Below are 25,081 nucleotides of genomic sequence, written 5' to 3' on the forward strand. Positions count from 1 at the left end.
TGCTGACGTTGAGACAACTCATACACATTAAACACGCACACACCCTACTCACGTATGCATAAAGCTTCTCTAATAAGATGAAAACGGTGTGTGTGAGAGTGGAATGACAAAGGATTTCAATGCAGCCGAGCAGCAAGTAGACTGGGCCTGTGTGAGCAAATACAGAAGCTGTGTGGGCTGTTCTCGTGTTATGTGAGACTTTAAAGGAAGAGAAAGCAATATTCAATTGTTTGAAGTAAAAAAGATGAAAAGACCAAAAACCTATAACCGTTAGTCAGTCTCGTCATACTTTAAGCCCCAAGCCCTTTTCTTGAAAATCTTGAAAAACACGTCACGGGTATGTAGCTTAATATTTCAAAAATAAAAAACAACATGGGCACTCTAACAAACATTTTTGGGGATTATTTTAAGGTGCGAATTAACACACGTGGTGCTTTATTGAGTGTTTCCAGCAGCAGGCTGATGTATGTAGGATGTACTCAAAATAAACTGCAGTTCCCATGTTAATAGTAATGAAGGAATCTGTCAGCCAGTGCAACAGTGTGGTGGACTGATGTATTTTTAATAGTTTTGGGAGCTCCGTGGCACAATGGAATAAGCTATATTTAGTTGTTCTTATTACTTTCAGGGGATTCATTGACAATAAGTAAAAAAGTGACATTATCTAAGAAAATCACAACGGTGTACAATATTGTTCACAAGCATCTTAGCCCCTTTACAGCTCAAATTCAAGCGTTAATATACCTCTATATTAACGCCATAGCACTCTATATATATGTGTGTGTTATTTAAAACAAGAAAGGGCCTGGATAAATGAACAGCAGCAGAAAAGGCTGCCGCAACGATAATCATGCTGCAGGTTTTACAGATGACAAATGAGCAGGAAGTGTATTTTAGAGTGTGTGTAGGTGTATTCACGCCGAAAGGCACACAGGCCGAAGCATCACAAAGCTCCTCAAATGGCTGCACTCACACTGATTTCAACCATGCCCACTCATATTTCTTTACATAAGCACAAACTGTGAGTGTGTGTGCGTGTGTTTCCACCAGAGAAAACACATTACTCCATTGTCAGTGTATATCAATCCTGAACATCCTGAAATCCCTGGCAGTGCATGCATGCATGCTCCAGGGAATACACACATATGCACACAGGCCATTACACACACTCACCTGGAGTGATAGAAAGGCACAGAGACAGAGGTATTACTGAGTTGCTTGTTCCCTTTTATGACCTGTAACTTCCACCTTGCACTGTAGTGATGGATGGTTACTAAAGGCAGGACCATGGTAACCACCACAGGCAAGGAAACCCCATGAAGAATAGAAAGCTGGGGCACAGTATGAGCGTGCCTATGCATTTACATGAGTATAGTATATGTGTAAGTATTTGACCAGCAGCTGTGGACCCTGAGGTGACAGTAGAAGTCAGAAAAAGATGGATGAGGGCCATCGTTTGCAAACAGTCCACTAATTAAATGTGGTGTCGTCCTCCGGCCCTGCATAATAAAACTGTCGCAGTTAGCTGATAAGATATGTTGGGAAACTTCCATTATACCAATGCACCACATGCATATGTAATGATATGGAACACTATTTAAAAGGTGCCAAATGGGATTTTAATTATAATAATGGATTACAGTGAGGTTCTTAAATTGCACTTCTGCTCTATGAAAGCATGAACAATGAAACCAAAGGACACAAAGAGGTGATTAAGAATGTGTCTGGAACTGTTTAGGGGCTTATAGATGTACAGACAGAGAGACAAACACATGATACTCTCATTCAACCTCACTGATAAACATCACAGACCTGCAGTACATGACTGACGGTAGATCAAACTTCAGCTATAATGTTACAGTAACTGATTCTGCACTTGTTATGCATGAACTGAACTTTTGTGCTGCAAGACTCTAGTTGCAGGCTTTATAATATTCATTATCTATGCATCTGCTGATTATTTTTATAGAATATTCATTTAAAAAGGCCTTATGCTTTTGGGTGGTTTCCCTTTCCTTCATTTTGTTGTATAGGTTTTTGTGCATGTAAATGGTCTGCAAAGGCTAAAATCCCAAAGTTCCCTTTGAAGGGAGTTTATCTCCCCCCCCCCCCACCTGTCACACTTCTATTTGGTAGCGTTCCAGCACATTGTACTATTTGGTCTGTACAATTACATAACAGTGAAGAATGGCCATCCCACTTTCTCCAATTAATGTTCTATATAAATATACAATAAATAAAACTCCATCTTAGAGGCTAAAAAACAACACTTAATGCCATTTTTGCACAAAATAATTACTGAAACATTCAACAATTATCAAAATAGTTTGTGACTATTTGTCAGTCATCACTGAATCAATTTGTAGACACATTAGTTTTGACCAAGGTCTGAATAATAAAGATTTGTTTGACGCAGCCTGCTTCTCTCAACCCATTTATTCATGCTACACAGACCTGAGTGTTGCACATCCTCCATCTGTTTAGATATAATAACCTGCTGTCAGCTTGTAAAGTGTCCTTTTCCAAAACAAACGCAAACAAAAGACATACATCATTAAGCAAGAGGAATGCAAGCAGTGACATATTTCACATTAATCTGTGTGGCACTCTGAACGCAACATCTGCCAATGAGTTCATTAATCACACAACTTTAAGTGTGTATTAGGAGTGCAGTATGTTAGGAATTTCTTTAGTAATTAAAAATCAAAACAGGTTTGGAATATCTAATCAGATCATCTGTCGTCCTGAAGTCTGGGATGACTTATTTTAAGTGGACGATCAAATTATTATGCAACATGAAAGAAGAGTCTGAAGTGAATTTTGTAGCTTGAATTAAAACTTAGTATTGTAACGTTCAATAAATGTATGCCGTTCCTCCAAGTTGCAACTTATTTTGACATGAGCTACTGTCAGACCGTTTTATTGTAGTGCGTAAATGGGTATTTAAATTGACTTGTTTGCAAAGGTGGTAGATCACTTATGGATCAATGTTTCCCCACCAGCAGGAAGTTACAATTGCCGGATATCTACGGATCAATAACAAACCTGATTTCATAAGGATATTTCTTAATTAAATCACATGTCGGGTTAATAGATTAAAAGGTGTTTGACCCACAATCCAGTATTGACGTGGAGCCAATTCATTATATACTGTTCAATAACTGTAACCACAGTAGACCGGAGTGCCATGCATCTTTGAGACGTTCTCATTCTAGGTAAGTGTGAAAGGGAAATCTCTAATCAACAATTAACACTGCATATGGCTGAGGTAAGAGTGGTAGCATTGAAGAGGAAACACTTCCCACCAAGGTTACTTTTGTTCACCTTAACCCTAAAATATCTCCTTACAATGCAAAAAATGTATACTGTTGTTGAAATTAATAAACTACTGCTATGATATTTGTCCAATTGTATTATGTTTCTTCACATATTCTGAATAGAAAATTCCAATCAACAAAACATTATGTATGATGTATGTAGTTTCCAGTATCCATTATGTTTAGTGTATTCTAACTTATTTTCTATAAATAATACATATGTTTACTTTTGATATGCATTTATTTACTGTTCATGTTTAGTTTTTTCTTAACTCATGAGCAAAGCCTTGTTAACATGCTGCTGTAAATGCAATCTAATTATAATACAGTCTTGTTTTAATTCATTCTTCTTTATGGGAATCATCTCAATCAAACATCGTGTTTAGACTGACTTTTTCATGGTTTATTTTTTTACCAGTTATCGGCTATATTTTGTACTGAGGTAGGTCCACAGCTGAAGGTTAAAACAAATATACCCAAACACCTCCGCACAATCCAAAACCTCCGAGCACAGTCAGCTTGAGTTAACACAAAGGGATCCGTGGCTCAAAAGGCCATTAAGTTTGATGCCACTCTTGGAGGGGCCACAGGCCGTCACTGTAATGCATGGTGACACATCTACAGGATAACACACACACACACACACACACACACACACACACACACACACACACACACACACACACACACACACACACACACACACACACACACACACACACACACACACACACACACACACACACACACACACACACACACACACACACACACACACAATTTAGGCCAATTACATGGATGGCAGACGTATTTATCCGGTGCTTGTTTGTTTCAAGGCCTCATGAGACTTTAGAGCTCAGTCAATAGACGTATGCTTATTAAAAAATTCCAATTATAGTAATTAATGATTCTAAGAGCTGATCTTTTAGTATTGAGTGGTTTCTATTAAGTCAAGAGTAATTTCTCTTTTTTGATATGACATAACGATATTTCTTGAAAGGAAATCAAACTTGTGTTAAAAAGTTATTTGAAATGCATTTCTTAATGGATCTCGTCCATACACAAAGGAATACATTTAAGAAGATATTGGCTTAATTGCACAGAGTTCAAAACCCACCATGTTATTTTCTGCAATAGAGTTAAGTCAAAACATTAATAAAGACCCGAGTTTTGTTAAGTATTGAAGTAAAGTGGGATTATGGGTCATAAAAATGTGTCAATAACTAGATAAAAAGTTGTAAAGCTTTAGGTAGTCAACCACATACAGTGGATTCTCTAAATTTAGAAGTTATTGGAAACATTTGGGATTACGCTGCTCACCAAAATATAAAAGCATACATCGTCATTTTAGTCATTTTTAAGCGGAAATGTTCTATATTATATCATTTTAGTTCATCTCACACAACATGAAGCCTGAGCCTGATGATTTGCCTAGCTTAGCATAACGACTGGAAACAACTAGCCTGGCTCTTAAGTGACAAATAAACAGAAACTGAAAATACACTCATCACACAGTATGGGTAACAAATATCACTTTCTGTCTGATGTAGCTTTAGAGATAGTCTAAAACATAAACCCACAACTTAACATGTTATTACAACTTTGGTCTCTGAATATAACAGCTAGGTGAGTCATTTTCCCCCAAAATACTGGTCTTTTTTCAACTGACCATCTCCAATAATCTCTGATCCCAACCCATGTCCTGAACAGTGATTATGAACTCCATCAAATGTAATAAGGTTCGACCGAAGCACTCTTTTGTGCACCAGTCAATCTTCATATTAAAAACCCAGATCAAATGTTTGTATAAGGTCTTGAACAATGTCTTCAGTGATTGTAATGTTATCTTACATTTCTTTTTCACTGTTTCGTGTATTCTTATTTGTTCTTGTTGATGTTGCGATTGGAGCTTCTGAAGTGCAGAAACAAATTCAGACTTGATCTGACCAAGTATTCTCGTATCCTTTGCATCATATTGTATTGCAAGCTTCACATTCTACGAAAAGACATGACAGTGGTATTGATCTTCTTATCTTATTCTCAGCAAGCGAGTGAGTCAGCATAACTCTATCATTTAAAAGTCCAAAAAACATGATAAAAGAGTCTGTGAAACTTATCTTTAATGGCAGAAATGTCCTATTGGGAAAATCTTTTAGGGGTCTTCTAGACCAATTTTGTTCTCACTGTCATTTGCTTCTGGACAGGAAAGTATGGGTGTCACAGTGAAACGACAACTCGGGTCAGCCCCCGGCTCTCTGTTCAGCTTATCATGAGGACAGGCTGCTACTGGCAGTTAACGTATTAAATGTCCATCCTCCCTTTAAGCCCCTGTGAACAGAGTGTGTCAGGCAAAAACTGACCCCCCGACCCAGGCTGCTTCTCAGGCTACATACTCGACTTACTTCTCTCAAGGATGAGAAGTGACACAGCACAGAGAGGACGTAATTGGGGGACCTTGTAGAACGAACGCATAGTTTGTGCTTGGTTTGTTCATTTGCCCATGTCCAAATCTTTGGGGGTTGTTTTAAAAAAGAAATACAATATCATTTGTGATTAGGTCTCCGTCTGGCAGAAACTGATAAATTGATAGAATGACAAAATCCTATTTGAAGGCGTCAAGGGCCATTTGACTACAAGATGTGTGTCCTTGAAAGCACAGTGATCACATTCTAAATGTAATGACTTGGAAACAGCCATTACTTTGTGACTCTTCAGAGTAAATGGCAGGTTGTCAACTCCTCTGCCTTCCCTGCTTCCGTATTCATGATACCTGTTCAACCTATTACTGTATATACCCTCTTTAATTTCCATTATGCCGGGGAAATTGAGACCTAGGGGCAATTTTAACACATAATATAGCTGTTGTTTTTTCTCCATTCCTATTAGTTTGACACGGTAGACCCAAAATAATGACAATTCATCACCAGGCATCAATGCTTTAGGTAAAATAAAAGGTTAACGTATAATTTCAGCACATTTATCCCATAAAAAGGGAGTCCAATGGAGGCGTTTGAAGCAGGGAACTTTGGCATTTTAGCCTTTGCAGACCATTTACATGCACAATAACCTATATAACACACAACACGAAACGGAAAACCCCATAGGGCCCCTTTACTAAGAATCATGCTCACAAGCTCAAATGAGCATGTTAGCAGGCAACCCTAACCCTGTAAACACAGAGTCATGAATGTGAACTGATTTCTCCCTTAAATGCACAACTAAAGTTGTTTATTGGTATCATTGAAACACTTTCTAGTTTCCACTTAGATACATGGCACAGTGACAGAAGCAGAGAGACAAAGTCATCAAGAGGTGGAGGTGAGTGTGATCAGTATCTCTGTTGGCATCTATTTCCTGGCTGGCTGGCTTGTCTGCTGTGTTACCAGCCATCACTTCAGCCATGGCCCTTTCCATGCCAATTGGCTCCACTCTTTGTCACTCTTGCACGCCCTGCCACATCCAGAGAGGCAGAGACGGGATATTTTAGCTCACAGTCCTTTGCACTTCACATCAACACACACACACACACACACACACACACACACACACACACACACACACACACACACACACACACACACACACACACACACACACACACACACACACACACACACACACACACACACACACACACACACACACACACACACACACACACACACACACACACACACACACACACACACACGTACGTGTTCAAATCTAAAAACGGATGAACGCACTGGGATACAGATACAGAGAGACTTGCATGCATATTCAAACACACACCCACACTGTCCTCAATCTGCAGAGGAATGCATGTGAGTTGTGTATTAAAAGGTTAGTGTCTTGGGGACACTGACCTTTAGAAAAATCATTTTGTTTACCAACATCTCCGGATGAAGGGCGGCTAAAGATCAACGTATCACAAAGGAGGAAAAAATAGACTGTTGCATATCACGTAGACTGTAAAAAAAAAGAAAGATGTGAACTCTCGTTCTTTATTCTGGCTGTGTCACTTTCCTTGTCCTTTTTCAGCGCCTCAAGGTTGAGAGACTTGTGGAAGCATCATAAGCCTAAATCAGCTGGAGCCTGCCCTAATCCTTCTTGAAGCCTGCAGGCTCTCCATGTCCTTCTCATTGGCTTCATTAAAAAGATCCCTGTCCTTTCTCCTTCCCTTTCACTGCCTGCCGCCTGCTCATCAACCAGGCCAATTACAACCGGTTATCTGGAGTCAACGAGTATCTGAGACGGGCCACACATGCTCTGCTCTTTCCTCTTCCTGTGAGAATTGTTAACAGCAGTAAGAAGAGATGCCACTCACGTAGAAGTCGAACGCAGGGGCAGCGTTGTGTTACTACGTTGTGTTACTACACAAACACAAATTAAACTTTTCTTTACATGATTGGCGGGGTTAGAGTTTCAGGCGGCAATCTAATACTGCCTTGGAGGTCCCTTGAGAAGAAGTCTGACTAGCGGAGTGAACCAGCGAGGCAGAGAGGGGAGGCGGTGTGCGAATTGAAAGTAATCCTCAGGTCCGGCCAGCGGTGCTGCTGGATCCCCATCTATTCATAATTCATCACTCGACAGCAGTGAGGTGGAGAAAGTTCTGTCCACGTAATAAACCAGGAAGAGACATCTTTGAAAAGGCACTGAATCAGGCAGATCAGAGTCTGTGCCGCTGGGGTCCCAGGTGGGTACAGCACTTGTTATAAGCAGGAAGACAGATGGAGCAGATAGATGGGAGTATGTGTATCTCACATCATATTAGATCCCACTGCTGTCCGTCCGCAATGTTCTAGAGATTAGCTGACTGAGCCCCTGTCAGGATAACACGCACTGTCGAAAGCCTAATAAGACAGAATTCAAGCATCGCTCGCAAAGATTTCTATAACTTGGACTAAAGTTTCCTCAAATTGGAGCGATTTAAGCTTTTACGCTCAGACTACTCCTTCCTCTAGCAAGTGAACCCACTAAACTAAATGGAAGACATGCGGATAGATACTGAAACTTGAACCTGCAATACCTTCTAGGAGGGATTTTGGGGCAGTGGAAGCAAGCTGAAATACAACACTTAAATATCATGTTCTTCTTGACATTGATAAACATATAAGCAGACGTGCCCATTTATACATCAGCAGACACGACAAATAACACAAAATGTGTACTTATTTTGAGTCGTTTTAGATGAAAAGGCCCGATGTATACTCTAATTTGAGCTCAGCTTTGGACTCCACCAACTCCTGACTCAAACATATGGCTGACAAATGCTTCTGCTTAATGCTAAACTATGTTCGCCAGCTTCATTAACTTTGTCTATCTACTGTTTGCACTGGATAAGTATCATATAGTGTGTTCTTAAAGCTGCATTCACATGATAGGCGTTGTACCTGTACAATGACAAATTAAAGATCTATCTATCTATCTACTGTATCTATCTAAAACAGCTCTACGCTGGCGATGCCGTTGTGTTTCTATGGAAAGAGCTGCAAATGTATCGCCAACCACTGCGCTCAAAGTTCAAGTTATTTCAACTTTGACCTTGTTTACCGCTGACCTTTTCGACTTGCAATCAATCAGATGACAGCTGTTTGTAGCTAGCAGTGGACATAATCATTGGACGAAACTTAACTAGCTGTTTTCAACACAAGGCTGTGAGAACAACCTTGCAAAACAAAGAGACATTTGATTATAAATGCAGCTTAAAGCCTTTTTGCCTACTGCGTCTGCATACAATGTTTTGTTAATGATGAAATTGAACCTAAATGAGCTAAAAAATATATAAAATACTTCATGATGTCGTAGTTATCTGTGGGTGCCCCTTTCTCTTTACACATTACTTGTTACATAAATATACTGATTTTAGGAATTTCCGCATCGTTAACAAGGAACTATCCAGGAAATATATGAGCAATTCAAAGAAAAATATATTCCCTTATATTTCAAAGCAGATTTGAATGAACATAACTAAAGCTGAAAATGAAACTTCCTCATGTCACATATTGACAGTTTGTGAGGACAGGTACAGTGATTCAATACGACAGATGCTGACAGACAGAGCACTGACTGAGCTCCACTCAACTGAAACAGACAACATTATGAAAGCTAAAACCGGATCAGACACAGAAAGTGGACTCATCTAAGGAGAGTTTGCAGAAGCATTTCACCTTCAACATTCACAAGTACCCAAGTTCACTGAAATGCTGAAACAAGCACAGCTTGCGTAGTGACAACACATACTGTACTCTGTGGAGGTGACTTTAGTTGTCGGGGATGTTTGCCTGGCCTGCAGACTCCCATAGACACGACACCAGAGTGACCTGAAGAAGAGCAGGAAACTGTGAGTGGAGATGAGGTAAGCACCAAGTAGAAGAAGTCAAGGTGAGATGGGTAATACCAGCACAATTGCCAACAAGAGTTTACATATAAAGATCAATTTTTATTATATGAGTAATAGGCTTATTCGTATTCTTTCTTATTAGAGGAGAGTGTAATCACTTTGCAGTGTCTGTACGGTCAAAAAAAAGGTAAAGATAGCAGCATGTTAGATAAGCCTTTGCAACTAATGCATACAAACCAAAAAAAACATGTTATGATATAATGGGAATTAGTGTGCTGGACGTTATGTTGTTGGACACCAATGACTTCCTTGAGTCTTGTTGCCAGCTACAGGAAGTCACTGCACCTGGCCAAGAAATAGTCGGACATATAAACACTCTGTAAAACTTTGATGTTCTGCAATTAATTTTTTCTATCATTTCCTTGTTTTCACATTTTTCCCAGAATCCTAAAATATTGCTTTAAGACAAAGGATTTAAAAGTAAGTAATAAGTAAGCAGTAAAGAAAAAGTGTAACAATGTGATGGAAAAAGTCAAGCAAGGTTGTGAAAGAATCACTGTAGTCATTAACTGACATAAACATACAGTTAGAGGTCACTGCAACATGTGCTCTGTCAGCTCCTTGTGGATATGCTAATAATATGTTGTGTCCATTAGTATTGAGGTTGAAATAGCTTATGTGAAATAAGGCATTATCATAAACAGAGCTTTGAAGCTGGCTTATTCTTTGCCTTTCTAGCTGTAACATGATGCTAGCTGGCATCTGACCCTCTCATTTGTATCTGTCTTCACTGACTCTGAGCAGCATGGGGTCATCATTCCCACTGGAAAGCAAGGAACCGTAGTGCTGTGTAGTTAGTTTGTATCACGTCACTTCATGTTGAACGTCTCATTAAATCTCCTCTGCATCTGGTCTGAAATGGTTGGGAACTGAAGAAAAGTGAACGCTACACAATTTTCAGTTTCCAGTTGGATAGTTTTTATTTCGTCCTGGTTCCACTGTCCATTGTTAAAGATTCTTTGAACATCCCGATTTGATTGGCAAAAAAAAAAGAAAAAAAGAAGAGTTTCTTTCGATATTTGTTCCCTTTCTCGCTCCTCAAAAAGGCCATACAGTTCAGAAAGCCCATGTCATCGTAGGCAGAAATGTGTTGCTCTTTAATAGATATTTTTGTTCAATCCAATTAACATCTTGCAACAACGCCCACACAACCAGAAGAACACATAACCATCACCTGTCTTTTAGCATTTTTGTGATGAATAGAAACAACATGAATCAAAGATAACAAAATCAAATCAAATATAGACTGTCAGACTGTTCGGGAAAGAGCAGGAGACAAATATAAATCCCTTGCAGCTTTGTTATAAATGTATGTTTCCTAAAATACCTACAAACTTTAAATTGGATTCCTCTTTTTTGACAAAAGCAATCTTGCACTATAACACAAGTTTCTGATTAAATAGGGCACATCTGTGATCAAATTCGTATTCTTCTGCATCAAGGTGGAAAAAGCAATATCCACAAGTGTCCCTGACCAATCACTATCCACATGCAGTCGGTACAGTACTGGGATTACAGAATAATGACATGCTGATGAAATGACCTGGGCCATCCCGCTCTATGTTATGGTCTCTTGTTCATATTTCGGCTAAGCTTGTTTGTTTGGCCTACTTCATTGTCCCACCCTCTAGTCCTGTTGCCATCGGGAACTGCCACACTGCCCTGTCCACTTCCTGTCTCTTCTTAATGTCGCTGCAGCAAAGACAGCAAACTCTACATTTGGGACAACTCCCTGTCGAAAAACAGACAGGGCTAAAATGTGACCATGTTCATGAGGAACAAGTGCACTGTTGCTTTTTTACAGCCTTCACACCGATGAAAAGAGCGGGAAATATTCTGCTGTTACAATGCAGTAAAGTGTGTGCTCGCATGTTTGTACTTGTGCTTTAGGGCGGCACAATGAATCTACATTTGATCAGAATCGCAACATGGTCTAGTACAATATCAAAATCGCAGTAAGTGCAATATTTAGTTTGTTGTATAGGTTTGTGTGCATGTAATTGGTCTGCAGAGGCAACAATCCCCATCCCCCCCCTGCCTGAAATGCCTCCATTGGACTCCTTTGTTTACTTCTATTAGCTAGCGCTCCAACACATTGTACATGATAGGCAGGACATTTCTAAGCTGTTGACTAATCACAACAGAGCCGGCCAGCTAACCAATCAGAGCAGCCTGGGCTCTGGTTTCAGACAGAGGGTGAAAAGAGGTGCTGCAGCACAGGCAGTATGAGAAAAATATAACACTTTTTGAACATTAAAAGCATGTAAACGTGTCACAGTAGAGACACAAAATACATATATGAACCTAGCATTATATGTCTTTAATATGTTTAAATGTTAATGTCAATGATGTTTCAAAAATGATAATCCCTCGTCTATCGCATTTGCAATATTAGTCAACATAAGCACACACAGTTATTTTTTTCCACATCATGCAGCCCTGGTGTTCCTGTTTTCATCCCTCCACACTGAGCCTAATAATGTGTGAACAGTGATGACTGGGGTTGTGGCATAATTATCCGAGAGATGTTAATTACAGGAAGTATTCTGAAGCAATTATAGGTTCTCCAGCCACAGCGCTGGCACTGAATCTGCTCTCACAGTACAGAGACACAGAGAGACTCTCATGGCACATCAGCAGCTAATTGTTGATTCATCTTCAAACATCAATATCACATGCAGTGCTGTGTTTCCACGGATATGACCAAAGCATTCATTTTAAATCACAACGTATTTGCTTTATTTGTGCCGGTTGAATAATGAGGGGATGGATGTTTATAGCAATGAGCTGAAGTAGAAGAGGTAGTAGGTCTTGTATCTGTGCCATGTCTTCTGAGAGATTAGCTAATGCAACCATGGAGCTTCTAGTTGAAAGAAAGCAGGAAGTCAAGTGTTTGAAGAAAGGAAGCGGTGGAAGAGAAAGCAGCATGCATGAAGGTGTTGACCATGAAAAACAAAAAGGGAAAAATAAGAAGAAAGAGAACGGGGAATGCCTTTAAACATTTATGAGATACAAGGACGCTAAATTAAACTGGAAATAGAAACAGAAGAAGAACAGAACAATTTACATTTTTCTGAAGAATGACTGATGAAAACAGAAAGCAGAGATGTGCGATGTTTGTAGGGAAGGTGTTGAGGGATTATACATCCTGACAGAGCCATCAAAGGAGGAGCGACTGTGAAATGGATTTGTCAAAAGCGAGGCACTTCAGAGAAACACAGACTGTAACCGTGTGTGTGTGTGTGTGTGTGTGTGTGTGTGTGTGTGTGTGTGTGTGTGTGTGTGTGTGTGTGTGTGTGTGTGTGTGTATGTGTGTGTGTGTGTGTGTGTGTGTGTGTGTGTGTGTGTGTGTGTGTGTGTGTGTGTGTGTGTGTGTGTGTGTGTGTGTGTGTGTGTGTGTGTGTGTGTGTGTGTGTGTGTGTGTGTGTGTGTGTGTGTGTGTGTGTGTGTGTGTGTGTGTGTGTGTGGTGTCATGGGATCGGTAGTTGACAGCTGCACTCCCTTAACTCAAGAGAGATTCCATCAACTCGCTGCTGTCCCTGCAACGACTCGGACAAATAGGAGACAGGCAAGGTGCCGGTACAAAAATAAAAAAACACAAATATGCACTCGTAAATTATGCTAAATGCAAAAACATACGCACATACAAACTCTCAGAAGAGGCTCTGAAAGGAGATCAAAGTAAACCTCGTCAAATGACACAGGTTGTCAACTCCAGTGACGAAGGATGAGTGAGGGGAGACAGAAGGAAGGTGGAGGAAGAGCAGATTGAGGTTAAACGGAGGGAGGAAAGAGATCTCGGTTGTTTTCCTTAAAAGCCTCAAGGAATAAGAAAGAGATGAAGGGGCACCAAAGAGCAAGGGTGTTGATGTGCTCTTCACAGAGACTATCACATTTTCTAAATAAAAGAGGAACCCAGACATGAGCCTCAAATGACGCTTCAGTGGGAAATGTACCCCAAAGCAGACAACAAACGTCAAAACTACCAGAGTAGAGGATGAGCAATCAGTGTCCTTAAAGGGGATCGCTGTGCCACGCCATCGTGGTTATGTAGCATGCAAAGGGACCTCTTTAAAGTCTCTAGGTACAGCTATGGGCTCAGAGTAATTGGGCCCTGCCTGCACATTAAACATAGATCTGTTTTGACATCACACAGGAACTAAGCATCGGATGCACTGGGATGAAACGGAATGCTGGATGGAGTAAGAAACACACACTGCACCGCACCAAAAACACAGAAAAAACCTCGACCCTGCAAACAGACACAACCTCAGAGCTACATCCTGATGTGGAAATTATTCACAGCCTCTTTTGAAACTGTTTACTCTGACATGTAAAAGCAGTCTTCCCGACTTTGAGAAAACTATTGAGAGTGGTAATGATGAGACAAAGCGAGAAGCAGTGGGAGGGTAAAAAGAAAATGATTTGAAAGAAAGCTGCGGGAGTACATGGTGTATAGGGGACAGACGGGAAGGAAAGCAGGCAGGGATGTCTTTGAAAGATCTAACGCAGGCTCTGGCAGCGAGCTGTCACGCAGGCCGACTGTCATGCAGACAGGACGATCAATATTTTTTGAAAAAAAAAAAGAAAAAAGAGGAATAATTCATCACAAACCAATGAAGGCTAGTGAAGAAGAGAGGAGCGTCAGCCCCATGCAACACTGTCTCGCTGCGTCTCTGCCGGCTCCCCATGATAAATTCATAACCCTGATGTCCAGGAGCATCTTGTCCTCTTCACCTCAAAGTGTAGCAAACAGAACAGATCAAAGTAGACCTGTCAACCTGAGGGAATGTGACAGGGGGGCACTGAATAGACACAGACATGTTTTGGTACATACACATGCATGTGAGATATTCATAGACATACAAATCCACAGATTGTGATTTAGTCTGACAAGCATAACCCTTTACTTCTCAGAAACAGCACGCAACCCACTTCCACAGATATTAATAGACGAAAGACAACTCACAAGCAGAGTATAGCCCCTACAAGGTCCCAAAAAACAACAGTAGAGAAACTGACCACAGCTGGGAGTCAGATCATAGAAAAGATCCTCACAGACTTACTTTGAACAAGCACCTCTGAAAGGCAAACCAAATCCGTATGTTCCTGAAGAACGAGAGGAAGATGAGAGGAAGAAGGCGAGGGAGGAAGAGGAAGCACAGTCTGCTAAGCACCAACTCCTCACACCCATCTGTCACCGTTGCACATGGACACATACAGCTGCAGATTTATCATTTCAAATGATGCAGAAAGAAAGCAATGTAGAGATTTTTTTCACGCTTTGACTTCCTTTTCAAAGACGAGTCTGGAAAAAAGCTTTTGCCTTAAAATATGTGCTGCCTCTCTGGGGCTTCATGAAGAGACTGACTTTTTACAACGTGCATGCAAAAACAGAAGTCTGCACACTAAAAGGGGTAATTATTTTTTAGATATCTAACGAAAAATATGCTATACTGTAAGATGCCCTTTATTAGCTTTTCATGATATGATTCAAACACTGGATACAAACTGGACTGGTATTGATAATGCACGCTCTGTATGTAAAATCATTACAGCCATCAACTGCAAATGTAATCAGAATCCAATGATGTCAAGTTAAACATTTTCACAATATATCCAGATTAATGAGAACACTTCAGTTTCTCGTCAAAGTAAAAGGTCACTTGGTTCAATATCAACACATCTCCATAATGAAGTAATGTGTTTCAGTTTCTGTCAGCTGGCAGATGGTCTTAACACCTTCCAGCTACAAGCTCAAAAGCACTAATGAACACAATGAACACTAAAGTGCAACAGGACATTTCTGACCTTGGGTCGGTGAAACATCCGCATTATTAAGACTTTGTAATCCCTCTGGTGCTCAAAATCTCAAAGGACGATGCTAATTATCTCTTGCATGCATTAAGCGGGTAGAAGTTAGCTCGCAGTAGTTTGGTAGCTATACTGTATGTTCCACCAGAAGAGAATTTGTTCCACCAAAATACTTGCATGCAACAGCAGCCTGAACATGTGTGACTAATACAAGTAATAGCCCTTCACATAACCCCCCATAAAACAGCTAATTGTTTCACACTGTGTTTTTTGCACATATTAAACAAAGATATAATTGTGTGATTGATTATAATAAGTGAGTTTCTGAGGTGCTGGTAGGTGGATTTTGTTACTTTGGGAAGGATCCAGACAAGCTATTCCCGGTTTCCCGTTTTCAGGCATTCTGCTAAGCTAGGCTAAGCTAACCAGCTAGTGTATCTGAATATTTGCAATGGAGACACGATAGTGGTGTTATTCCTCTTATTCAACGAACCATGAATTACTCATTTCAATTTGGAATAGGTCACTGATTTTGATCTTACACATGCAACCAGGATACAAATTAGCACCATTTACCAGCCAAATGGAGACACACATGCAAGGGGGAAGTAGATGTGCATCACCCATCAGCCAAAAACACAGTGGTGATCTATTGTGAATGTGCCGCTGGAAAAAATGTGAAGTTTGAAAGTTTGCACCATTAATGCAACCTTGCAAAAGTAAAAAAAAAAAAAAAAAGCTACCTTTAAACCGATGAAAAGGAAGGTAAAATCAAGTGAAGTCAAAGCGAGTCAGCAGCCTCACTGAGCAGTTTACTCTCATCCCTCAGTTCTACTGATCTCCACTTCAGGAAAGCTATTTGATCAACTGATTATCTGATGTTCAGTGGCTGAAAAGGAGATAACAGACAGCTTTAGCTTAAACAGTGTGATTCACAGAGTAGAGAGACTGGGGAGCATCGGGGGTTATGGCTGATATGAAATATAAAAAAAGGGAACTGTAATCTTTGCTTAAACTGATGGCTCACTGGGATATACAAATGGGTTCATAAGGTTCAAAAGCCACATTCTTAATCAGGAGTGAGGGAGGAACATAATAACTTATAAGCAAAAACACACACACATTTTGAAAGCATTGATTGTCGAACTTGCTGTTCACTCTTGGGGATGAAAGGACCCATTTGAAGAATAATCAATTGATAATGCGCCTTATACCCTTGCACAGTGTGAAGTGCATCTGACCACAACATGAAAAGTTCTCGTTAGAGTCTGAGTCATTAGTAGGTTCAGGACTGATGGGTCATCACGACGAAAAACAAAAAAGAGCTAGCTTTGATCGTCAAGCACTTCAAAATCAATTAGGAGAAGCTGGTGACGTGATGCGTGTGTGCATGTGTGTGTGAGCAGCTGCAGGCATCTGAACTTAATTACATTTCAGGATGTTTTTTGTCTGAATGTCACAGTCATTTGTCGTTTCAGGCTTGAGGCAAAAGGAAATGAAGAAGTGTGAATGTGTGTGTCATAGCTCAGACCTTTGATTCAGTCTTACAACAAAAACACACCGCATGGCAAGTGTTAATTTAATCTTTTTCATAATTACCTAATTAAAGACAGCTGATTAAAGAGCTACCCATGTGCAGGGCCCATGGAGAGGAATAGAATATGTTTGTAACTTGAGTCAACCCGTAGGACACAGCTGGCTCTTCAGTGGTTCAAAATGCAGAAAGTCACGTCTGCCGGGTTCAGCTGCTGCATATGTGGTCCATAACAGAGCAGGAAGGACGCATAGTAACTAAAAGATCTGTTATCTACCACTTGGTTTGTAAAAAATCGAATCAGTATCTAGTGATTGAAAGCTCCTTGAGATATAAGCTTTTATAAGCAAGTGATATCCTTTTTGAAACATGGAAATGTAACTATTAATACTCTGACAGTTATTGATGAAATACAGGCTTAACTTAACCCACTAAAAAAGAAGGTACAAACATCTGGATTTTCAGACACCATGCAACCCTCTGCCTGATTTTTCTTGCTGTATTTGGGAGATTTCTGGGATACTGCTGTTATAAAAACATAGCAACCAGGTGCCTGATTGTAGAAATGCATCCAAGCTACGAAATGGCGGACAAAGCCCTGGAAAAATGCAAAAACAGTGAAGCTTGTGAAACGCCAGGCAGGAAAATTGAATCAAGAGTGAGTCTGTTTGGCCAATTCTACTTAATGTACCTTTAAGTATAATCTTTATTTATATGCCCCTTCTCACAGCTTAGATAGTTCCTACCTTCTGTTATTTTACGCAGGACAGTTGTGAGTGTAACAATAACAGAGTAACATCCAACAGTAGAGTTGTGAGTCTGATGTGAACCCCCCAGAGGAACAGTCGAAGTTGGGTATTGCTGCTGTCTTGCAGTGTTGGTGTTGATTGAAGTAAATTATTCATGAGAAGCTCCAGCCCACTTCTGTCAAAATAAGTAAATCGACTTCTTCTGTCAGCACAAACAATTCAAAGCGGGACGTTTCCAGGGACTGGTAAAGATGGTACTTTTCTGATGAGGTGCCTTGAACTCCATTTTCTGCAGCACTCTCATGCGGTCTCATGCGGTCCATACCGGAGATTGGAGAATATTGTTTTAAGGAGGAACGGTTGCACCACTTCAAGCTGCCAGCAGCAATAGAAATACATAAAATGAAATGAGCCGTAGGGAGAGACAAGTATATAAACTCCACAAATACCCAGCTCTTCATCCCAGTGCTTGAGACGCTTTGCTCTCTGTTTCCAGACTTAAAAATAAAAGGTCTCTTATAGGGTGTTGATCTTTGAGTGTAAATGTACATAACAGGATTGTCAGTGTTGCCTCACACTTCCAGAGGAGCATTGGGCAAACAGAATGACTTAGTTTAGAAAGCAAAAGATGAAGAGTAGTCTCGTAACTCCTTCTTGAGTGAGTAAGCATTGCCTATCTATACACATGAGACCCCTTAGCCTCACTTTTAGTACTTACGTAATACTACGGACATCTCATCACAGACTCTACCTTCCAGAGACCTCAGGAAACATAAAATATGCAGCATCCAAAGAGCAAAAAGTTCTCAGCCTTTTCGCTGCTTCTCATCTGTACCACGGCTCTATCTCATCCTGAACTGGTACAATAAAGTCACAAAGGACCCGTCATCGGATTTTGAAGTCAATTTAGCTTAGAGACTTCTACGAAACATACAGTAGAGAAAGGAACTGGGGAAAAGCATTGAGAGGTGAAAAAGTGTAAGGCAGCCGACAGAAATGGTCAGAGCTTGGAGGAGTGTTTGTGCTGGATGATCTTCTAGCACTGTGGCAGTGTGTGTATTCTGCCATACAATCTATAAATAGGTTCAGCAACTAGACATGCATATTAGCGAAAAATATAGCAGTTTTGAATTATAGCGAAATATATCTTTTAAGAAGACACTGGCATAAATCTTCAAAAAGCAAAACCAAATTATGTGGGAGATAAATGGACTCCTCAAAATCAGAGCACTTCTATTAGTCTGCTTTAATGCACTGAGTTGATGTATTGCTTGGGCTTTGATCCAGTTGGTTAAAAAAAACAGAAGCTCTGTTTCTAGCTCCTTTAAAGTCATTTTAAAGAAACTGCCCCTCAGTACAACCTGCAGTATGCTCACCATTATTGTACTGCTCTACTTTTGAATAAAAACTATTATATTAAACTCAGCTTCAAATTACAGTCTGGAAAAACTCTGTTGTATTCTCTACGGCGGCAACAATGGCGATAGGCTGAAGTTGCAGGTGCGATAGATATGACCAAACAAACAAAACGATTAAATGTTTGAATGAAAAACTTGAATTCATTTTAAATGATTGCTTTAATTCCTGACTGTACATAAAAAGAGGACGTACTCATCCATTGTTTTGTGGATACAATTTTCAAAGCCCCTAGCTTGTTTTTTGGAACTATTTCTGGTTCTTTTCACATCATTTTTAACCATTACATATCCGTTTAGAGAACTTGCTAAAGAATTCCACTGTGGACGATACTCTTTAGATCTAGGAAATGTAATTAAGTTAGTCGATGCCCTGCACATTGATTTCACATTCATTCGGCTCTAGGGATGCACCTAAGCCTTTTAAAAGGGAGTGAAAAACCCTGAGTGCCAGGGCTTACTTGAATGAGGTGTTGCTCAACTCATTACATTTTACAGAAAATAGGATGTGATCTTAAAAGGATTTATCCACATTTTAAATGAGCTACATTACTAAGAAAACACATGTTGCAATCAGGGCCGCCCCTCCCTACAGGCCGATCATGCAGGCTGCATGGGGCCTCACATTGCACAGGGGGCCTCGGCTTATGAGCTCGGCTTGCGCGCAGTTCTCCGCACGGTTCTCAACGCAGTTCTCCGCGCAACCCCCATATAGGCTAATGGAGATGCAGTTATTTCCAGCATTCTTTATTTACCATTCATTCAAGTATTTTACGCCTTTTATCTGCTAATATACAGGAGGAAGAGTGATAAAATGTCTGTCTAGTTGGCTTACATAACAGTTAAAGTTTACAGCCCAAAAAAACATGGAGCCTTTTTTCCCCTTTTATTCATTTTTATGTCAATTTGCAAATGTCATGGTGATGCTCAGCCTCTCCCCTTAACTCCTAACAGTCATGCAATCATGTCAACCACAACAAAGAGAAATACTGATATAAATGTGTGTGTAGTTGTTGATACATTGCTGACAGAGGGAACTACATTTGAATACAGATTTAAGAAATATCTTCTTTTTTTTAGCATGTTTTGTCTTGACTATATTATAATAAAATAATATATAGTATTTATATTATTGAATTGATTATGATTATTATTAGAAGTAGTTTATTTGCATTAATTATATTTCAATCTTTTTGAGGCTAGTATTTGGCAGGAAATGCAGACGTATTCACCTGTAAACGCATACTGAACGACATACATGCATATTTACCATTTAACTCACTGTATAAAAAAGTAACTGTGTTGATAATAATAATAAACAGGAATTATATTTGCAAAGTACTTTGTTTCCAAAAACAAAGTGTCACTCCTGTTGGTTGGGGGGGCATGGTTGCAATGCTGACTTAGTATGTCAAACAAGTACATTTAACCGGATAAAGTAGCAGGAAGATCCAATCTTAAAGGGGCCCTATTATGTTCATTTTCAGGTTAGTATTTGAATTGTGTGCCTCTACTGTAACATGCTTTAATGTTCAAAAAGCTCTTCTCATACTGCCTGTGCTGCAGCACCTCTTTTCACCCTCTGTCTAAAACCAGAGCCCAGTCTGCTCTGATTGGTTAGCTGGTCGACTCTGGTGATTAGTCAACCGCTTAGAGATGTCCCGCCCCTAAGCCTATCACGTACAATGTGTTGGAATGCTAACCAATAGGAACTCAAGTGTTACAGAGTGATGTCACTATGTTGCCGAAGTAAACAAAGGAGTCCAATGGAGGGGTTTTAAGAAAGGTGTGTGTGGGAGAGAAACTCCCTCTGGAGGGAACTTTGGGATGTTAGTCTTTGCAGACCATTTACATGCACAACAAAGCTATATAACACATTACAGGAAAGTAAAACAAGACAACAACAAGAGCCTTGTTTTACCTTGTATGAAAATAATGGTAGTCGACATCTTCCCTAAGGTAACCAGGTCAGCCAGCTTCTATCATCACAACAAATATGAAAAGACGCAGTCAAATTTGTAAATAAAAGATTTGTAAGGGCCAAATTCTCTCTAAGCTCTGCAATAGCTTACAGCCTCATCTGAAAATCTATAATGGCATTACAGTAGTCTGTGCGTTGGAGGACGGCCAGCACACAGGGCTTTTGATCGTTCCAGCTGGACATCTTAACAACGACAGCAGACATGCCAGCGAGCCTGCAGGTATCTGACAGCCACTCATAGGGGCGCTCCCTCCTCTTCCTCCTTCTAGTTCTTCCTCCTCAGCCCACATACTCCCTCTGTAGGAGCAGCACTACCCTCCTCTAGCTGACAGCGGATGCATCTCTGCTTTACTTCCCTCATAAATACTCCAGAGTTGAAAACAATGAGGCTGAGCATTGGCAGTGTTCAGCTGAGCTAATGTCACTATTGAGCACGGCTGACAGCTTTATGTGTGGCACAAAGCATCAAAACGAGGAGGTAAGTGTAGGAGTAGTAATGGACAAGACTAACAAGTCTGATCCAACAAAGCACTCTGAGGGCCACATAGACCCGTCAGCAGACATTTCATTACTGACACATAAATCTGTCAAATAGAGAGGCTAAGTGGCACCTCGGGCACCATTAAGTGCTGTTCTATAATTGCATTCACTTCAACGCTGGTTTGCTCATGTTGATTTTTAGACAGTAGCAGCTAAAGTGGCTTTCAACAGCGCGTGACGACAATGACACATGTGTGACAAGTATAGTTTTAACTTGATGAGATAAACATGAAAAATGGTAATTGAACATGAAAGCACTTTACAATGTGCTTTTCATTAAGCCATTATTTCACACACTAATGGCGGCTATAAAAAGCGGTTGCACATCATTTTTCGAGTCATTTGCTAAATCATACTTGAACATGGCAAACAGGACTGATCAACATTTGCCCAAAAACTAGATGATTCCCCATACATACAACATATTTGTACCTAATCAAGTCACAGGATCGATGCCTGAGATGTTTAATTGTTTGGTTAACAAACCAGGTAATGCTTCATTCACTGCACACAAGAAGCGAATAGAGAGAGGATGATAAAGTGTTGGGGTTTTAATTACAGAAATGTACCGGCAATGAAAAAATATAAGATGCCCGTTTCAGTGGATTTGTGGGTTTTTGCATTACTGTGATTGGTTTCGCACTCATTTAGGGATAGCGGTGACATCATTTAAAGTAAGTACCCAAGTGACTGCCTTCTATCAAGACATATAAAATCAGGGTAGAGACCCCTGTTAGCCCCTGGTAGTCAAAGAGTTTAAGGCATTCAACATGAATTTCTGCAGTTCGGATCGTGCCAAGCACTTTTGATGCATGTCACTCCACATTAATATCTCCCCTAAATTCCTGTCTCTTCCCTGCTGTCAACTTTCTAATAATGCCACGAAAGCTACATGAAGAAAAACACTTCATAGTTGTGACTATCAACAAATGCAAATCTAATCCTATGCAAATCCAAATTTAAATAATGTAATTACATGTCTTGCGATGTATGTAGGCAAATGTATGCAAGAAATACCGGGACGGTGGTACACCCTGACAGATGAGGAATTAGATAAAAGAAAAACTGTCAGACCTTTCTTATGAAACAGTTTATTTCTGGAAATGCACAAAGGACTGAACAGAGAGACAGTTAAGGCACTAACAGAGATGGAGAGGGGCTGAGCAAACACAGGCTGAGGCTCAGATGTGTCACAGCAACAACAGGCACCGAGCCTCTTACACTAAGATGACTGCAGGGATCGATCAAAGGCTGCCTTCCCCTCTCTGCCCCGTTTAGATCATTAAATACTAATTGAGAATTGGCAACCAAAGACACACACGCAGGCACACAGAGAGGCTGCGCTCGCATGGATGAAACATCTCATGGATGACAAAAGAAAAGCACGGGCGGCGTGAGATAATAAGACCAAATGTCCATTTGAGTTAGAGAGCAAATCGATCCGCCTGGACTGCACCATGACAGAGTGAGAAGAGGCTGAGGGGGTGAACTAGTGTCACAGTGATCAGGGGGTGAATCTTACACTCCGCCGGTCATCATGTTTAAGTGACCATTGAGATCTGGATGATAGGAGAGTGGCAGCATGGGGGAAAAAACACAAGAGATTAACCCCATGTCTCTCAACTCTCTGTGGTAAAAAGTGCCAGACAGCACATCAAGTGGACCACCAGATGATTGTGTGTATGTGGTTGTGGTTGCGTGTGTGAAGTTGGCTCACCCAGGACTAGATCTTGCACAGCTCTCCTTCCATCGGAAAGCCTGGAGGTGCTTAGATCACTGTTGGCCGTCTGCTCTGTCTGAGTCTGAGTGCAGGATGATGTTGCTCCTCCAACACTGAGCTTCCTCCTCTTCTTATTCTTCCAGCAACAGCAGCTGTAGTACTGGACTGCATTCACTCACCTTCCTCTCCTCCCAGCACTGCTGTTGAATTATCTACCGCCCCCCAAATGAGGTCCCTCTCCGCTCCCCTTTGTGGGAGGAATGCAGCAGCAACAGCAGCAGCAGCAGCAGCAGCAGCAGCGGCTCCTCTCACCGCGGGATCCCGGCGCTGTGTCTCGGTGAAGCGGTTAGCTCTGCCACCGAAAGCGGCATGCAGCTCGGACTGACGGTGCTCTCGTTATTGGGTTGCATGTGTATGAGTGACCTGGCATTTATGTGTGTGTGGGACGTGGAGCGTTGCATGTGTATCAGCGTGTGTGTGTTTGAAAGAGGACCCGGCTGAGGCTCATCTGCGCTCTTTCTCCAGTCTCTCTCTCTCTCTCTCCAGTCTCTCTCTCTCTCTCTCTCTCCAGTCTCTCTCTCTCTCTCTCTCTCTCTCTCTCTCCAGTCTCTCTCTCTCTCCAGTCTCTCTCTCTCTCTCTCTCTCTCTCTCGTACTTCGGCTGTTTGGTGCTGCATTGTGTGGGGGGAAAACGAAAGATGAGATCTCAATTTAAAAATTAATCTCACTTTAGCTTTCTGATGGAGGGTTTACTCACAATACTCTGCAGGGACTCACTGTATGAAAAAGCAATTTTAAATAGATGTAATAATATGCTTAAATAAATATGTGAATAAATACAGAGAAATGTAGAAATGTGCCTACCATTAGATTTGGTATTGTATTAGGCCTAGGATTTAAACTGAAATAGCCTATGCTTATGACGGATTTATTTGGTCTGTCAGTGTTCGTTTGTAATCCATACAGCAATTTGAGATGCGGGAATTGAGTTTGTTTACCTAACAGATATTAGGACATTTTTTAACAGATTGTGTGTCGGATTGAGCAGCATCTAGCGATAGGGTAGCAGATTACAACCAAGTGCATACCCCTCCCTTTACAAGAACGCAGTAATGGGAAGCCAAGTGCAAAACCATGGTAAGGCATTGGTATCTACTTTGAGGACCTTGACCTCACTCAGCGCCCCCACGGTACTTCCAACGGCTCTGATTATAGGAGTAGCAACATTCCGGGAGGGGCTGGCGCTACCACAGTTACAACAAGTCCTCCAACTCATACGACCAAATTGGCCGATTGTTCAGGCCCTTATTACAACCAAATATGTCGTTTGTTCAAGCGCTTAATACGTCCTATAATTACGTTTTAAAGTTTTCGCCCTCTCGTGCTCCCGTTGAATGCTAACGTTACAGATGGTCGTTTATTCACAAATAACCCTCTCTGTAAAATTCTAATTTGTAGGATAGTTTGGCCAAAAAACGCGTTTTGATTAGATTTCTAGCGAGAAGTGTATATTGTACTTTTAGAATCCACGTCCAGTCGATATGTAGGATCTATAGTTTGATAGATATTACGAAGATGATTTGAGGTATGCGGCAGCCTCCATGTAAAGTTACGGGTTGAAAACAATATT

General features: G+C 40.7%; 1 protein-coding gene across 1 annotated transcript in view; it reads right to left on the reverse strand.

The window, feature by feature from the left end:
- Positions 1–23,943, reverse strand: part of lingo3a (leucine rich repeat and Ig domain containing 3a) — a 37,051-nt gene extending 13,108 nt beyond the window's left edge. The window contains exon 1 of the mRNA XM_079647542.1: positions 23,450–23,943. The gene's annotated coding sequence lies outside the window, so the exon portion shown is untranslated. The remainder of the gene's footprint in view (positions 1–23,449) is intronic.
- Between the last annotated feature and the right edge of the window lie 1,138 nt (positions 23,944–25,081).

Source organism: Notothenia rossii (assembly GCF_949606895.1).
Source record: "Notothenia rossii genome assembly, chromosome: 1".
Lineage (NCBI taxonomy): Eukaryota > Metazoa > Chordata > Actinopteri > Perciformes > Nototheniidae > Notothenia > Notothenia rossii.